At 42.5% G+C, this 19,473-nt stretch overlaps 1 long non-coding RNA gene across 1 annotated transcript; it reads right to left on the bottom strand.

The window, feature by feature from the left end:
* Nucleotides 1–2,234: 2,234 nt before the first annotated feature.
* On the bottom strand, nucleotides 2,235–4,499 carry LOC147576634 (uncharacterized). The gene is made up of 2 exons (XR_015241438.1): nucleotides 4,353–4,499; nucleotides 2,235–2,758 (listed from the first exon to the last, which is right to left on the bottom strand). It is a non-coding gene; the product is annotated as an uncharacterized LOC147576634 (long non-coding RNA).
* Between the last annotated feature and the right edge of the window lie 14,974 nt (nucleotides 4,500–19,473).

The raw sequence follows: 19,473 nt of genomic DNA, 5'->3' as shown, positions 1-19,473 counted from the left end.
CCTGGTGAGTGACCATGGAACACAGAGCTGTAACAGCCTGTCTTTCCTGTATAAATAAACTGCAAATCAAGAAAGGCTTATGAGACACAGAGAATTATGGCCCCAAACTGATCCTAACACGAGGATTGTCTGGAAGTCACATCCCACTCAAAGGCATCAAATATCCCTTGTTAGAAATACAAAAATTCCCCGACTTACCTGGAAGAAAAGGCGATTTTACAGCATTGGGTCCCCGAGGTGCTTACCTGTTCTTTATTGCTCCTGTTCTTCCTACTTGAGGTTGGTCCAAGGACTAGCTACTCCACCCTGCACCCAGCTACCACAGGGCTGAGGCTACTTCTAAGCACAGGTCCCTGAATCTGGGAATCCTGTGGTGTGGGCCAGAGCAATAACCACCACCGCTCAGGTCTTTTGAGAAATATACTTTTATTCCCCATCGGCAAACACATTCACAAGCAGGACTGAGAAGCCTTGCTGTGATTCCTCAGGGGAAGCACAGGGCTGCCCCCCCCCCCCAATCTCTTCCTGCATGATTCTCTTCTGGCCTGTTCCTCTTGCTCTCCTCCCATCTGAGGTTCCAGACATCCACTGCCATAAAGAAAGCCACCGATACCAGCAACCCGAGAGGACCACACGTATCACAATATAGGAAGGAAGGAAGAAAGGACATTAGAAAAGAGAGGGAGGGGTTTAATCGGCATCCTGGGTCATGCCATCGTGAGGGCCGTGGTCTCTGTCCAAGCTGCTGGCCATGACCCTTTTCTTGCCGGGTGCTCCGACCCCAATTGCAGTCTGAGGGAACGTGTGAAACTTGTTGAGGTCCTGTGTGTATGTGCCCAGCACACAGGTGCTCAGATTACTGCACCGCTTAGCTCGGAAGCTGTCCAGGCTGCAGGGAAAAGACATGCCAGGTGGTACCATGCACCAGGTCTGCCCCTGTGGCGATCGCCCAGAAGGTTAGACCAGGGAGGGGGCACTCTGAGTGGGGGCAGGAGGGGCAGGCAGGAGGGCAGCTCACACATCCTCCATTAGGAGAACTCCGAGGTTTGCTGAGCCAGGGCAGCGTGGGGCAGGGTTGCAGCGGGGAAGGGGTGCCCTTTCCTAGCCTTCCGCATGCCGCTCAGTCCTTCTTGCTCTGCAGAGAGGTCCTTAGGGTAGATGCAGGTGCAGCACATGCCAGGCAGTGCCGGGGCTGGGCCAGGGGCTGGCGTGAGCTCCAGGCTCAGGGGACACGGGGAGGTGGGGCTGGGGAAGGGCATCTGGCCCCATGACAACATGCACGTCTCCACAGATCCTACACATCTTAAGCCCCCAGACCTACCTCAGGTACTGCTCTACCTGACCCCACCCTGTGCAAGGCCTTTGGCTTCACCTTGCAAATGTGCAATGAAGGCTCCATGTGGATGCGAGAGAACGTCAAGTGCAGGTTTACAAGGAGAAACCAATTTCTAAAATCTCCTGGGATCTGTGGGGTTCATCTGCTGGCCTCACACTTACCAGTCCTAACTCCTCCAATGCTGGGAAGTCTCCTCAGTGCTTTCAGACCAGTTTCCGGAGGGAGGGATTTCATACCTTCCCCAATTGCTTTCAGAAATGGATCTTTTTACATGTGGTCTAACCATAGTCTCTGTGTGGGACCTCTGTTTTCAGTGGTGCGTGAGAATAGCTGGGCCCCAGGCCGAGGAGAGCCATGGCAGTGTGCTGGCCTCCTCTCCAGCCATGTTCCGTCTTACCTCTTAGGATATGCCTTCCTTGGCAGGACAGGAGGGAGGGGATGCCCTGAGCCAACTGGAGTGGGGATCCTCACCCTCTGGTTTCGATCAGCTCAGGATCTCACGGTTCCTGAGTCCCCGTCTTTGGCCTCATAGCCACGACCTCAGCTGGGGGAACGGTAGCAAACAGAAGTTTGTCCCAATGGCGTGCAGTCACAGCCCTGCGCCCACATCCCCAGCACTTCAGTCCTCCTCTAGAGAGCGGAGAACGCTTGCAGGTACTGAAGAGTCCCTGCGGACACTAACACTCACATTCAAAGCTTTCACACACACAAACTCATTTCTGTCTCCAAATCATGTGCCCACTCCCCAGAGCTCAGGCAGGCACAGGGGTCTGACACAGGGGACACCCTGTGGATTCTCTCTGAATCGCACCCCAGCCTGCCTCTGAGTCTCTCCCCCATAGGATCGCGTGCACACATGGCATGATGCTGATCTGCTCTCATCAAATTGCACTCACTCTCAATTTTCAAAAAATATTTATTTTGGGGAGAGCGCAAGCAGGGAAGGGATAGAGAGATGGGGACAGAGGATTCAAGGCGGGCTATGCGCTAACAGGAAGACAGCATTGAAACCGATGCGGGGCTTGAACTCACAAATCGGGAGATCGTGACCTGAGCAAGAGTCGGATGCTCAACAGACTGAGCCGCCCTGTGCCACCGGACTAACTCTCAATTTTAAGCGTTCTCTCTAACATGCAATTATTCAGCACCAGATCCTCTCCGGGACCTATCCCAGCTGGAGGGTTTTAGGACCCGCCCACCTGATCTTTCACTCCTCTCCTGCCCGGAGGTCCAAGGTCCTGACTTCCTGCCCTCCGCACGGAGAGTGCCGAGAAAGCGGCTTCTCGCTGTTGCGAGGATCTCCGGGTGTGAGCGAGCAGCGCGTCCAAGCCTCAGCCTCTACACACTTTCCCAGCGCGGCAAGCATAACCGTGGCGGCAAGTCTGGTATTCCAGCCACAGTGGGTGGGGACTGCATCACGGGCTGTGGCGGGCAGGCAGAGACCCGAGTTAGGTGGTTTTCCCAGGCAGAGCAGAAATCCTGCCCGGGTACGTCCTATGTGATCCGGGCAACGTACCCGGGCAACGGTGCATCCCTATCCTCAGTCCCCAGAAGCCTTGCGTTTCATAGAACACACCTGCTTTTTGCCATGTCTCTTTCCCTTCCAGTTTTGTGCCTCTGTGTTGGGGACACCTAACTTCCAAGATGCTCTATTCAGCATTCCTCGCTCTTAACTCCTGGTGGTGCCCCCAACGTGAAGGAGTAAGTTCGCGACTAGGGAATTGGGTGGCTAACAATCACTCTCCTCAGGGCAGACTGGTAGGGCAGCAGGTTCTTCCTCCTCATGTGAGCTACAAAACTGTTCTCTTCTGAGTCCATCCCTGATTTACCAAGTAAATTCAAGGAAATTTAGACCATCGTGTGTGCAGATTGCTGTCTTATCTCCAGGTATCCCTAAATCCTCTCCCAACTTAAGGGTAATATATAAATCGCCAAGGAAGGGGCACCTAAGTGGCTCAGTTGGTTATGTACAGGGACTCTTGGTTTCGATCAGCTCAGGATCTCACGGTTCCTGAGTCCCCGTCTTTGGCCTCATAGCCACGACCTCAGCTGGGGGAACGGTAGCAATGTCTCCTCCCTGCTGTCAGTTCCTGAGTACACAGGCTCTTGGCTGGACACAGAGCCCAGCACCAGGTCCCACAAGATCATCTCCCACAAAGCCCTGAACACTGCTGCCTGGAAGCCTGGGTGAACAAACCACGGAAGTGCATTCTCCAAGAAGTTTATAAGATTAACAGCCAACAACTTCCTGATCATCTTCTGAGCCAGTTCCAGCCCCCTTCACACAATCAGGGGACCCCTACAGCCATCACCGCCATGGTGGAAGGTATCTGCCAGTACAACTAAGACTACAGGTGCCTCACAGGTACCTCACTCAGATCCCTAACAAGGCCTTGTCCATGAGCATAGTGGATGCCTTCACCATAGGGGCACCTCCGACACAGGATACAGTAAGACCCCCTACACACCCCTCTCAAGAAGGACCATGGCACCGCTAGTACCCGCATTGTAGGTAGTCTGCAGGCTGTGCCCCAAGCGATCCGACCTATGCCCTCGTGGACGACAGACTGAGGACAGTCAGTTGGTATTTCTGGGTCCTGTGTGTCACCAATTTTGGACGGGGCTGGAATCCCCACTAACTTTCGTCCTGTCCTGCCTTGTTAGCTGAGCTGGGAATTTTCAGCGAGTCAGGGATAACTCAGTCCCGCTGACTATCCTCTCATTCTCCTTGCACGAAATAATTTAAAGAGAGAAAATAAATCCAAAACCATTTTCTACTGAGCTACATGCCTGATTATCAAGTGAAACCAAGGAACACATTCAGACCTTTCTGTGTGCAGATGGCTTAAACTGAGACAGGCAATCCTTGAAACTTCTCTGGGCTTCTCGTGGGATCGCCTGCACACACAGCCTGACAACGATCTGCTCTCATCATACCTGCACTAACTCTCAATTTTAAGGGCACTCCCGAAACACAGTTATGCAGCACCTCAACCCTCTCCAGGACCCAACCCACCTGGAGGCCTTTAGGACCCCTCCACCTGATCTTTCTTCTCCAAGCTCGCCAGGAAGGTCGGAGGTTCAGACTTGCTGCACTCAGCGGGTGGATTGCCTACAAAGAAGCTGTGCATTGTTGCCAGAATCTCCCAGTCTAAGAGCAGAGTGTGTGATTCTCAGTCTCTACACACTCTCCCAGCACTGCTGCAGGTGCGTCAGCAGCCACGGGCTGCAAATACCCCGCCCATAAGGCGGGCTGTGAACGTGGTTGGTGGGCCTGCATCACGGGGCTGTGCTTGCAGGCAGAGACCCCAGCCAGGCAGAAACCGCCCCGAGTGTGCCCTGAGTGACCAGAACCACAGTGCACCCCCACCCTCGGTCCCCAAGGATATTTTAGGACACATCTGCCTTGTGCCGCATCTCTTCCTCTCCCAGGTTGGTGGCCTCTGTGCTCAGGGACACCCTGCTTCCAAGATGTCTTTAATTCAGAGTGCCTCCTTTTTAACTCTTGGCGCGGCACTGCCGTGAGGGAACAAAAGCTTGGGGCTGGAGAACTCTGTGCAGGTTATGCTGGCAAGGCTGCAGGGGAACCCAGGAATGGTCAATAGGATGCAAGTGTGCTTAGGCACAGAGTAAAGATTGGTGAGCAGAGCAAGGGACAGGGCTCAGGATGGTGGATCCCAGGCTCAGTGAGTGCATGCCAGAGGCTACACAGACAACCACTGCTGACCCAGTCTAGGACCTTGGCTCAGCAGTTGAGGTCCTGAGCTTTCCACCTGGAGGTGCAGGGCCAAACTGGTGAAGGCGGCAAGCAGATACTGGATGGCAGGAGTGTTGGACTCTGCCACTTGAGGCAGTCATAGGGGACTTCTCTCAGGTGCCACATACTTTGACAGAAATGATTTCCACTCCAAGTCTTGAAGTTTCTAAATAAGAACCCTATGAAATCATTTGTAAATATGTACGTCCGTGGACTGTGTTTTGCTGATGAGAGAACTAGCCATAACTTCCTCCAGTGCAGTGGTGACGAATGGCTAAGAGATGACTACTGTAGTGGCCAACTTCATGGCTACCTCACTTTGCAGGCTCAGGACTTTCCCTCTGGCTGCCATGTGTGCCCTGAGCCCTCAAAGCCAACGTTCATTCCTCACTCGGAAATCTTTCATGGTTACAAACCACAGGCCGGTGGTGTGTGACAAGAATGAGGGTCTGTACCCAGAAGGTGCTAGAGTGACTTCCAGCCATTTCAAGTTTTATTTTAAAGGTCAGTCTGTCTGCAAATAGATGAATTTAACAGAGTAGAGAGCCCAGAAATAAGCCCACGATTATAGGGTTAATTAATCTATGACAAAGGAAGCAAGTATATGCAATGGGAAAAAATCGTCTCTTCAACAAAAGGTTTTGGGAAAACTGGACAGCTGCATGCAGAAGAATGATCCTGGAGCACTTTCTTACACCATACACAAAAATAAACTCAAAATGGAATAAAGACCTACATGTGAGACCTGAAAGCATAAAAATTCTTCAAGGGAGCACAGGTAGTAGTTTCTCTGACATCAGCCATAGAAACAGTTTTCTAGATATGACTCCTCAGGCAAGGGAAACCAAAACAAAAACAAACTATTAGGACTACATCAAAGGAAAAAGCTCTGCACAGTGAAGGAAACAATCCACAAAACTAAGACAACCTAGTAAATGGGAGAAGATATTTGCAGATGATACATCCATTAAAGGATTAGTATCCAAAATATAGAAAGAACTTATACAGCTCACCACCAAAAAGCAAAGAATGCAATTAAAAAATGAGCAAAAGACATGAAAAGAGAGTTCTCCAAAGAAGACATACACATGACAGAGACATGAAAAGATGCCCAACATCACTAATCGCCAGTGAAATACCAATCAAAACCACACTGAGATACCACCTCACACCTGTCATTATGGCTAAAATCACAAACCCAAGAAACAAGAGATTTGTTAGTGATATTGTCGCAAAAAAGGAACCCTCATGCACTGTTGGTGGGAATGCAAAATGTCACTGTGGAAAACAGTATGGAGGGTCCTCAAAACATCCAAAAATATAATTACCTTATGATCGAGTAATTCCCCTACTCAGTATTTATCCAAGGAATGCGAAGCATTAATTTGAAAAGACAAGTTCACCCCTGTTTATTGCAGCATTATTACAATAGCCAAATATAGAGGCAACCCAGTGTCCACTGATAGATGAATGGATAAAGAAGATGTGGTATAGGGGCACCTGGGTGGCTCAGTTGGTTGAGCGTCCGACTTTGGCTCAGGTCATGATCTCGTAGTTCATGGGTTCGAGCCCCGCATTGGGCTGTGTGCTGACAGCTCAGAGCCTGGAGCCTGCCTCAGATTCTGTGTCTCCCTCTCTCTCTGCCCCTCCCCTGCTCATGTTTTTTCTTTCTCAGTCTCTCAAAAATAAATAAACGTTAAAAAAGAGTTTAAAAAAAAAAAGAAGATGTGGTATATAGATACAATGGAATATGAATCAGCCATAAAAAAGAATGAAATCTTGCCATTTACAACATGAATGGATCTAGATGGTATAATGCTAAGTGGAAAAAAATCCTTCAGAGAAAGATAAATACCATACACTTTCACTCATGTGTATAATTTAAGAATCAAAGCAAACAAAGAAAAAGGGACAAACCAAAACATGACTCTAAAATATAGAGAACAAACTGGTGCTTGCCAGAGGGGAGGTGGGTGGAGAGATGAGTGAATAGGTTCTTACTGTGATGAGTAATGAATAGAGTTGTTGAATCACGATAGATAGATAGATAGATAGATAGATACATAGATAGATAGATAGAGATATGTATATGTATGTCCCTGAAACTAATATGTAATATGTAAACTGTATGTTAATTATACTAGAATTTAAAAAATAATACAGTTGGTATAAAATAAAATAAAATAAAATAAAATAAAATAAAATAAAATAAAATAAAATAGCCATTTGTCCATTTGACCTTTGATATCATGATCTTATTTCATAGCTTTATACCTGGAAATCAGGGTACATTAGAAACAATCTAGTTTGGGAAAACAATTTTACAGCAAGCTGATAAACTCTACCTGTACCATTTATTCCCATTCTTCTCAATCAGATTCCTGCACTTTTTTATTTAAAGTGTTTTAAAAGATGATTTATCAGGGTGTGCCAGAGTCTTGTACCTGGTTGAAAATTCTTATGTGAGTTTTCATGCATTTAAAAGGATTACACCGAATGGGTTGCTCCTTTAATTCTACACAGCTTGGGTATGATACAGACTCAGCAATGACACCAAAACCACAACAACAACGGCAGGAGCAGTAGCAACAACACCACAAATTCATTCTCTTTAACCTGGGGAAAAGTCAGAGCTGTCAAATTTCCTGGAGAATCTCCACTGAAAGTGGATGGCACTGGGTTCTCCAAGGAGGGAGCATGGAAGTTGCCACTCTGTCCTAACAATAAGTGAAAAGCTGAAGAGACTGAGGGGAAAAGAACAACCCCTGCAGGATGCTTAAGAGAGGTGAACACATAGCAAACCTTTGCCCTCAAGATTGGAGAGGCAGATGAATGCAGGGAGTAATGTCTTACCAGAGCAAACGCTCAACAAGGGTAGATCTCAGTGCTTGGAGCTAGTGCTGGGGTAGGTCACCGGCAAGCTGCTGGAGGCTCAGTGTGGGCAACTCTGAGAGTTAAAAACTCCAGTGACAGACACTCATTCATAGGAAACTCCCACAAATGTTCATTTTACCCCTACGAACTTGACCAGGTTCTCAACAGTACATGTGAGAGAAAAATCCACTGGTGGGATTTACCTCCTGGAGCTGTACCAGTTCTCAAAATGAATAACAGAAAAATCACCTAGTGTTGTTCCTAGAGAGGGAGGGGAAAGGAACCAACCACTTTTTTAACATACCAGAGCTCTTCTTCAGAAGGCCTGCCCTCAGGAGAAACCAGTTAACCAGAGACTGATGTGCTGAAATATCATCATCCCTAACTGACCAGGGGGAAGGGAAATACCCAGCTCTAATCAGCTCTAGCCTTCCAACAGCCAGAAGAGCCTAGAACCAAAGGGATGACAATCAGTGGATTTTAGAATACACAGGGAATGAGAGAGACATTTATGGCAGAATGAAAGAATGGGATGTTGTGTTCATGCGACCTTCCAGGACTCTCACAGTGGGAATATAAGAAAACCCAGCTGACTTTGCTGCAGAGTGGAGTCAACTTGCACCAAGGGCTGCTCTCCCAACCCTCAGGCACCTTCTTTGCTCTGGGCACCAGGGGAGGTTCCTTCCAGGTTCCAGAGACCACGTTTAGGGTGTCCTCAGCTGCCAGGGAAAGAACTGAATGTGGTGGAGGAGGACCAGGTCACTCGGAGAGGTGGATGGACTCAGCTGGTGACGTCAAGAAATTAATTCTGGCCGGGTTCTTCTTCGATCATTAAGATTCTCCCTTGGCTCAGACTCACACGATACAGAATGGCTCTCCTCTCCCTGGCTGAAAACACTGTTCCATGGAGAAGAGGGATAGAAATAGGAACCTTTCCACTGTACCAGAAAGTTCCTTGCAGAGGTGAGTCCTTTAGGGCACTGTTCAGGAACCATAAGGTGCAGTTAAGTGAATTTCCTTTCTAACCAGAGTTGTCTGGGGTTGGTAAGAGCATGGCTTTGGAATCTTATTGCAACTGGGGTTGAGTCTTGGCTCTGTCACTCCCTGTTGTCCTTGAGCAGATGATACTCCCCTGGAACCAGTGTTTCTCACCACATTAAATGGGAATATGTAATAACTACCTAGCAGGAGTAAAGGTAAAGATAAAGATAAAGATAAATGTTAAAGACCAGGCACGTTGCTTGGCACAGAGCAGAGACTTAAAAGTGGTGGCCATTGCTGTTTTGTTGTTGTTGTTGTTGTTGTTGTTGCTAAAGCTTATCTAACTGCATCAGCTCAATATGTTAAATTAAAGGAAATCAGTACATACTCTGCCTTCTTAAGAGGAAGTCACTGTATCTTTAATTCTCAAAATAAAACCAACTGCCAAAGCCACAGTAGAAGGAATCTGCTTTCCGGAAACCTGTCAGATGCATGCCTGGCCATGTTGCAGGCTCACTGTCCAGCAGGATTAATGACCATTTACCTTAAACACCTGGCACATTGCCTGGCATGGGAGAGGCACTCAAGAGTAGGGGCTGTTATTATCATTATAACAAAAACTTACCCTTGGAAGTGACAAATTGTACCAACTTGAATCGAAAACTAGGTAAAATGCATTGCACACTCCTCTCCCTTCTTAAATATAGTAAAGGGAACGTAATTTAAATCCTTTCTTGAGGATTCATTGATACCATCATAAAAAACATCACTTAATGTGTTGACCTGAATACAGTGCTGTCCTCAAGGGAATAACACATGTAGGGCTGATAACCCCAAACTAGATATCATGCTGTTGGTTCTTTTTGATGTCTAACAACTATATACTTTTATGTTTATTTTATTTTATTTCTTCCCATCGGGTTGTCAAGGATCTCTTCTAGCTGATGTCATTGTAACTGTCTTTAGCAACATTCTCCCCACTTGCCTTTTCATTGGGTATGCGGTGAAACAAACAACAAAACAGAAACTATAAAAGCCAAGGTTGGTATAATGGTATAGAAACAAACAGCCAATAGGCATTAACTGAAACCCTGGAAATCGCAGTCAAGAACTATAAAAGGGGTCTTTGTGGTCAACTACTCAATTAATCTGTACTCAAGAGAACAAAAACAAAACTTGTTGGAATTATGTGTAAATACAGAGCAAAGAGATGCTGAGTAAGCACTTAAGAAATCATGGTCAGAAAGTCATGTTTTGTGTTTTTTTTTTACATTTCGGCAGGTGTTTTCTTCCCACAATTCTGTGTGTGTGTGTGTGTGTGTGTGTGTGTGTGTGTGTGTGTGTGTGTGGTAAAACACATAAAATAAAATTTACCACATTAACCATTTTTAAGTGTACAGGTTGGTGGTGCATACATTCATGATATTGTGCTACCATCACCCCCATCCATCTCCATAACTCCTTTTCATCCTGTATAACTGAAACTCTGTACCTATGAAAGAATAACTCTCCGTGAGCCCTTCCCCCCAGTCCTAGCAACTACCATTCTACTTTCTGTCTCTATTTCTTGTAGTATTTTTAGCACCTCATCTAAAGAGAATCATACAGTATTTGTCTGTGTTTTTTTTTTTTTTTACTGGCTCCTTTCACTTAGCATAATGTCTTCAAGTTTCATCCATGTTGTAGCACATGTCAATTTCCTTCCTTTTTAAGGCTGAATAATGTTTCACTATATGTATATACAACATTTTGCTTCTTTCATTAATCAGTGGACACTTGAGTTGTATCCATTTTTTTAATCTATTATGAATACTACTACTATATGTATGAATGTAAATATCTCTTTGAGACCCTGTTTTTAGTTTTTTGGGGTATATACCCAGAAGCAGAATTGCTAGATCATGTGGTAATTCTATTTCTAAATTTTTTGAGGAACTATCACATTATTTTCCACAATGGCTATACCTTTTTACATTCTGGCTATATAGTGGCTATATAGCGGCTGTGCAGTCATTTACGGTTCATGTCGTGCACAAAAAGTGCACAGGAGTTCCAATTGCTCCACATTCTTGCCAACATTTATTATTTATTTATGTATTTTTTTTTTAGTATCCATTCTAATAAGAGACAGGTGGTATCTCATTGTGTTTTTGATTTGTATTTCCCCAGAGGTTAACTATGTTGAGCATCTTTTCATTTGCTTACTGGCTGTTTGTATATCTTCTTTGGAGAAATGTCTTTTCAAGTTCTTTGACCATATTGGAATCAGGATATTTGTGTTTTGTTTTTTCTTTTAGAATTCTCTATAATTTCTGCATTTAATTCTTTATCAGATATATGATTTATAAATATTTTATCCCATTGTATAATTTGCCATTTTGCTCTGTTGGTAGTTTCTATTGATGGACAAATTAAAAAATTTTTCATCACGTTAAACTTGGCCATTTTGAATTTTTACCTAGCCATTTGTGTCATATTAAAAAAATAGTGGCCGAATCCAATGTCATGAAGTTTTTGTTTTCTTATAAGAATTTGTTTTCTTATGGAGATAAATTGCTTTATGTCTTACATTTATGCCTTTGATCCATTTTAAGTTAGTTTTTGTATATGATATTAGGTAACTCATGTTTAGTAAAAATAAATGTCATAAGCATAGGTCTTTTGTATTAAGGCACATATCATAAAATTTAAAAAGAATGAATACATTTGTAATACTGAAACAGAATATGTTCTGTTCAGTGGAAAGTCATGTTTGTTGGGAATACAAGGTGGTACAGCCACTCTGGAAAACAGGATGGAGGTTCTTCAAAAAACTAAAAATAGAACTACCCTATGACCCAGCAATTGCACTACTAGGTGTTTATCCACAGGATACAGGTGTGCTGTTTTGAAGGGGCACATGCACCCCAATGTTTATAGAAGCACTGTCAACAGTAGCCAAAGTATGGAAAGAGCCCAAATGTGCATCGATGGATGAATGGATAAAGAAAATGTGGTATATATGTACAATGGAGTATTACTTGGCAATCAAGAAGAATGAAATCTTGTCATTTGCAACAATGTGGATGGAACTAGAGGGTATTATGCTGAGCAAAATTAGTCAGAGAAAGACAAATATCATATAACTTCACTTATATGAGGACTTTAAAATAGAAAACATGAACATACGGGAAGGGAAGCAAAAATAGCATAAAAATAAGGAGGAGGACAAAAACATAAGAGACTCTTAAATATGGAGAACAAACAGGGGGTTATTAGGGGGGTTGTGGGATGGGGTATGGGCTAAATGGGTAATGGGCATTAAGGATCTACTCCTGAAATCATTGTTGCACTATATGCTAACTAACTTGGATGTAAATTATAAAGTAAATTAAATAAAAATTTAATAAAATAATAAAGGTCGGTCTCTGCACACACATCAGTGGAACAGAGCAGAGAATTTTGATAGGTGTTGCACAGAATCTGCAGCTTGCTTTGGGTAATATGGATTTTTTAACAATATTAATTCTTCCAAGCCATAGACATGAAATATGTTTCTATTTATTTGTATCTTCTTTAATTTATTTCATTAGTGTCCTATAGTTTTGGGAGTACAGATCTTTAACCTTGGTTAAATTTGTTCCTAGGTGTTTTATCCTTTTGGATGCAATTGTAACCATTGTTTTCTTGATTTCTCTTTTTGAACTTTACTGAATTCATTTATTAATTCTAAAAGATAATTTGTTCGAGTCCTTAGTATTTTCTTCATTTAATAATATCCAGTCACCTGCAGATGGTCACTTTTAGGTTTTCTTTCCAGTTTAGATGCTTTTTATTGCTTTTTTGTTGTCTGAGTGCTCTAGATAGAACTTCCAATACTATGTTGAATAAGAGTGATGATAGTGGGCATCTTGGCTTATTCCTACTTTTAAAGGAAACGCTTTTAGCTTCTTACCATTGAGTATTAATTAATGGGCTTGTCATGTATGACTTTTATCATTTTGAGAAATATTCCCTCTATACACACTTTGTTGAGAGTTTTTATCATAAATGGATGTTGAATTTTGTCAAATGCTTTTTCTGCATGTATTGAGTTGATCATGTTATCTTTATCTTTCATTTTGTTAATGTGGTATATCAAAATGACTGATTGCTGAACCATCCTTGCATCTCTGCAGTAAAGCCTACCTGATCATGATATGATCCTTTTAATGTATCATTGAATTCGGCTTGCGAATATTTTATTGAAGATTTTTATATCTATGTTCATCAGGGTATTGGCCTGTCATTTTATTTTTTTGTAGTGCCATTGTGTGGTTTTGGTGTCTGGGTAAAACTGGCCTTTATAAAATGAGTTCGGAAGTCTTCCCTCAGCTTCATTTCTTTGGAAGAGTTTGAGGTAGATTGGTATTAATTCTTCTTTGGAATGTTTGGTAGAATTTGCCAGTGTAGTTGTCTAGTCCTGGACTTATGTTTGTGGGGAGGTTTTTGATTATTGATTCCATCTCCTTTTCAGAAGTGAGTCTGTTCAGATTTTCTGTTTCTTCCTGACTCAGTCTTGGTAGGTTGTATGTTTCTAGGAATTTATCCATTTATTTTGTTTGTCCTATTTTGGTATAAAGTTGTTCATGGTAGTCTCTTACAGTCCTTTGTATTTATCAGTGTAGTATCATCAATTTCATTTCTGATTTTATTTGAGTTCTGTCTCTTTTTTCCTTGGTGGGTCTAGCTAAAAGTTTGTTGATTTTGCTTGTCTTTTCAAAAAATCAGCTCTTAGTTTTATTGATCTTTTTACTTGTTTTTTTTTAGGCCTTCTTTCATTTATTTCTACTCTGATCTCTGCTATGTCCATCCTTCTAGTAACTTTGGGCTTTGTTTGTTCTTTTTCTAGTTTCATTAGGTATAATGACAGTTTACTTGAGTTTTTCTTGTTTCTTGATTCAGGTATTTATCACTCTGACCTTCCTTCTTAGAACTGCTTTTGCTGCATCCCATACATTTTGATATGTTGTAGTGTGATATTCATTTGTATTAATGTATTTTATGATTTCTCTTTTGATTTTTGTCTTTGACCCATTGGTTGTTCAGTAGCATGTTGTTTAATCTCCATATATTGGTGAATATTTCAGTTTTCTCCTGGTAATTTATTTCTCATTTTATAGCATTGTGTTCAGAAAAGATGCTGATATAGATAAAAGGTTAGTATCCAAAATCAATAAAAACTTACCAAACTCAACACCCACAAGACAAATAATCCAGTGAAGAAATGAACAAAAGACATGAATAGACAATTCTCTAAAGAAGACATCCAGTTGGCCAACTGACACATGAAAAAATGCTCCACAACATTCATCATCAGGGAAATACAAAACAAAACCACAATGAGATACCACCTCACACCTGTCAGAATGGCTAAAATGAACAACACAGGCATCAACAGATGTTGGCAAGGATGCGGAGAAAGAGGATCTCTTTTGCACTGCTGGTGGGAATGCAAACTGGTGCAGCCACTCTGGAAAACAGGATGGAGGTTCCTCAAAAAATTAAAAATAGAACTACCCTCTAACCCTGCAATTACATTACTAGGTATTTATCCAGGGGATACAGGTGTGCTGTTTCGAAGGGGCACATGCACCCCAATGTTTATAGCAGCACTATCAACAATAGCCAAAGTATGGAAAGAGCCCAAATGTTCATCGATGGATGAACAGACAAAGAAGATGTGGTATATATATATATATATATATATATATATATATATATATATATATATATATATACACACACACACACACACACACATACAATGGAGTATTACTCGGCAATCAAGAAGAATGAAATTTTGCCATTTGCAACTGTGTGGATTGAACTAGAGGGTATTATGCTAAGCGAAATTAGTCAGAGAAAGACAAATATCATATGACTTCACTCATATGAGGACTTTAAAATAGAAAACAGATGAACACAAGGGAAGGGAAGCAAAAATAATATAAAAACAGAGAGGGGGACAAAACATGAGACTCTTAAATATGAAGAAAAAACAGAGGGTTACTGGAGGGGTTATGGGAGGGGGAATGGGCAGAATGGGTGGGGGGCATTTGGGGGTCTACCCCTGAAATCATTGTCACACTGTATGCTGGCTAACTTGGCTGTAAATTGGGGAAATAAGTAAGTAAGTAAGTAAGTAAATAAATAAAAAGAAAAATGCTGATAATGATTTGAATCTTCTTACATTTGTTAAGACTTACACTGTTGCCTAAAATACAGCTCATCCTGGGAATATTCTATGCGCACTTGAGAAGAATGTGTATTCCATTGCTTCTGCTTTCGCATGGAATGTTCTTGCATAGAACGTTCTGTACATGTCTGTTAGATCTGGCTGGCTTCTTATGCTGTTTAAATCCTCTATTTCCTTTCTAGTCTTTTGTCTGGTTTTCTATCCATTCTTTTCAGTTTGGAATTGAAGTTTCCAACTATTATCATGGAACTGTCTATTTCTACCATTAATTCTGTCAGTTTTTGCTTCTATATTTTGCTAATCTATTACTATGTATATAAATAATTATTATATCTTCTTAATGCATTGAGATTTTTATTACTGTATAATGTTTCTCTTTGTCTTTTAACTTTTTAAATTTAGTCTACTTTATCTGATATTAGTGTAGCCACCCCTACTCCCTCTTGCTTACTATTTGCATGGAATATCTTTTTCCATCCTTTTACTTTTAACACATTTGTGTCTTTGGATCTAAAGTGAGTCTCCTGTAGCAAGCATATAGGTCAATCATGTGTTTTTATCCATTCTGCTAATCTTAGGTTTTGATTGGAGAAGTCAGTCCATTTACATTTAATATATAAGTCTAATAAGAACAGACTTACATCTATCATTTTGCTGTTTTTTCCTATATGCTTTATAGCTTTTCTTTTATTTCCTGGATTACTGTCTTCCTTTAGTTTTAGTTGATTTTTGTAATATATATTTAAATACCTTTCTCATTTTCTTTTTTTTATCTATAGCTATTTTCTCTGTGGTTATCCTGGAGATTCTCTTTAATAAGAGAATAGATCTTAAAAGTTAAAAAAAAAACAAAAAACAAAAAACAGGGGCATCTGGGTGGCTCAGTTGGTTAAGCATCAGACTTCAGCTCAGGTCATGATCTTGTGGTTCAGTCTGTGGGTTTCAGTCCCTCATCGGGCTCTGTGCTGACAGCTTGGAGCCTGGAGCCTTCTTCAGATTGTCTGTCTCCCTCTCTCTCTGTGCCCCTTCTCTGCTCATGCTGTCTCTCTCTCTCTCTCTCTGTCTCTGTCTCTCAAAAGTAAATAAACATTAAAAAAAATTTAAAAAGCAGTTAACCTTGTTGCTTCTATATAATTCATGTATGATATAGACTCAACAGCAACCACAGCAGCAGCACCATGACAACAACTGTAGGAGCAGCAACATCATAAATCCATTCTTTTCAGCCTGGGGGAGATTCAGAGCTGTCCAATTAGCTGTCTTGTTTCCACTGAAAATTGATTGTACTGGGTTCCACATGTAAGGAGCTTGGAAAGTCATAGTGACAAATAAAAAGGTGAACAGATTGAAAAATCATCAGCTGTTGTAGGATCCTAAAAAGAGGTGAGGACAAAGGTGAGAACCCTGCCCCCCAAGACTGGAGAGACAGAGAGGCAAATACCAGGAGTAATGGCTTACCCGAGTAGAGAGTCACAAGGGGCAAGTCAGCAAGAACCAGTGCCAGGAACTAGAGATGGGGTGGGATAACATGAATTGTGACAAATGGCCGGACAATTGTGAGAGCTAAAAATTCCAGGGACACCTGGTCCTGGTGGGGTGGAGGGGTGTTCCACAATTCTGTGAGATTTACCTCTAAGAGCTCCACTAGGTTCTCACAGTAAGTATCAAAGAAAATCCCCTTGTGATTCTGTAGAGGAGGAGAAAGGAACCCTTTTGAAATATACTTATTTCTTAATAAGATCTGTCCTCAGCAGAGACTAACTAGAGCCTAAACTGCTGGGGTATTATCAGAGCCTAACTGACCAGAGGAAGAGAAATACGCAAGTCCAGTCGGCTCAAGCCTTCTACATGGTAGAAGGGAAATCTCCAACTTTAGCTGATTCTAACAACCAAAACCAAAACACTGAGAACAGGTGAAGTTTATAATGAGAAGCACAGGGGCGCCTGAGTGGCTTAGTCGGTTAAGTGTCCGACTTCGGCTCAGGTCACCATCTCGCGGTCCGTGAGTTTGAGCCCCGCATCGGGCTCTGTGCTGACTGCTCAGAGCCTGGAGCCTGTTTCAGATTCTGTCTCTCTCTCTCTCTCTCTCTCTGACCCTCCCCCGTTCATGCTCTGTCTCTCTCTGTCTCAAAAATAAATAAACATTTAAAAAAAATTTATAATGAGAAGCACAGGCCCACTAAAAGTCTGAGCCCTCGCTGTAGGACTGTAGAATGCTTCTTCTCCCCCTCTGTTCCTAATTGCCACCATTTGGAAGAAACCAACATGTCCTTTGGAAGGTGAATGGATAAATAAACTGTGGTACATCCAGACAACGGAATAGTATTCAGTGGTAAAAAGAAATGAGCTATGAAGCCATGAAAAGAGATGAGAGAAACTTAAATGCATATTCCTAATTGAAAGAAGCCAATCTGAAAAGGCCACATACTATATGGTTCCATTGATGGGACATTCTGGAAACAGTAAGACTATGGAGATAGCCAAAATATCAAAGGAGTTTTAGAACAGTGAAAGTACCCCTTGATTTAAAAATTTCCAGGCACCCCTTGATTTAATATTTTTAGTGGGGGGTGGGGGGTGCCTGTGTGGCTCAGTTAGTTAAAGTGTCTGACTCTTGGTTTCGGCTCAGGTCATGATCTCACAGTTTGTGGGTGTGAGCCCAACATCGGACTCGGCGCTCCAGTGAGGAGCCTGCTTGGGATTCTCTGTGTCCCTCTCTCTCTCTGTGTCCCCCAATCCTTGTGCTGTCCCTGTCTTTCTCAAAAACTAAATAAATAAAGTTAAAAATATTTTTAAATTATGATTTTTTTTTAATTTTTTTTTTTTATAAGAGACTTTTTTTTTTTTAAATTTTTTTTTCAACCTTTATTTATTTTTGGGGCAGAGAGAGACAGAGCATGAACGGGGGAGGGTCAGAGAGAGAGGGAGACACAGAATCGGAAACAGGCTCCAGGCTCTGAGCCATCAGCCCAGAGCCTGACGCGGGGCTCGAACTCACAGACCGCGAGATCGTGACCTGGCTGAAGTCGGACGCTTAACCGACTGCGCCACCCAGGCGCCCCTAAATTATGATTTATTAGGGTGTGCAAAGTCTTGCGTCCAGTTGAAAACTGTTATATGAATTTCTGTGCATTTAAAAGGGCCATACCGATACATGTGCTCCTTTAATCTATACAATTTGTTTGTATGGCAGAGACCCAACAACAAAAGCAAACCACAGTAACAACTGTAGCAGTGGTAGCAACAACACCACAAATTCATTCTCTTCTTGGGGAGAAATTCAGAGCTGTCAAATTACCTGGAGAATCTCAATTGAAAATTAATTGTACTCTGTTCTACATGTAAGTTGTTCAGAAGACAATAACAAGTAAAAGGCTGAATGAACTAAAAAAATGAACAACTCTTCCACAATCCCTAGGAGAGGTGAGTACTTAAGGGCAAATGACTGCCACTAAGACTGGAGAGACATATAGGTGATTACAGGGAAAAATGACTTACCAGAGAAGACACTCACAAGGTTAGACCTCAACCAGGAAGCACTGCTGGGGAGGAAAACCTGAACTGTCACTGAGCAATTGTTGGAGGCTGAGTGTGAACAACTCTGAATATCAAAAAACCCCCAAGGCATTCAGTTATAAACGCCTCTCTTCAGGTTGTGAGTTTTAACTCCAGGAGCTGGACCAGACTCTCACAGTAAAATATGGGAGAAAAATCCCCTGGTGCTTCCAGCAGTGGGAGGAGAAGAGGCACCATTTTGAAATACATCAGAGCCTTCTGTTTTTCTTAATAAGACCTGCCTCAGGAGAAACTAGTTAAGCAGAACTTAATTTGCTGGGGCATATTCAGAGCCTCGCTTACCTGGGAGAAGAGAAATCCCTGACTATATTCAGTTTTAGCCTCCCACATTGGCATAGGGAAATACCCAATTTGAACCCACTCTAGCCACCTCTACCACCTAAGGGGGGGAAAAAATAGAAACACTGGTGAAGTTCACAGTCTGGAGGTATAGACTCACTGAAAGACAGAGACTATAGAATGCTTCCTTCCCCCCCCCCCACACCTCACCACCACATTACTAATGTCTTGTTTAGAGCAGATCCTTTTACCTGGTACATCATGTCTGGCTATCGAGAAACAATTACAAGGCATACTAAATGGTAAAAAACATGTATAGAACAAGCATAAGAAGCAGTCATGGCAGAGATGTTGGAATTATCGGACAGGAAATTTCAAACAACTATGATTCGTATGCTGAGGGTTCTGATGGATAAAGTAGACTACATACAGGAACAGATGGTCAATGTGTAC

This window comes from Puma concolor, chromosome D1, assembly GCF_028749965.1.
Source record: "Puma concolor isolate L17-30 chromosome D1, mPumCon1.1.hap2, whole genome shotgun sequence".
NCBI classification, from domain to species: Eukaryota; Metazoa; Chordata; class Mammalia; order Carnivora; family Felidae; genus Puma; species Puma concolor.
This window is presented reverse-complemented; position numbering and strand designations above follow the sequence as displayed.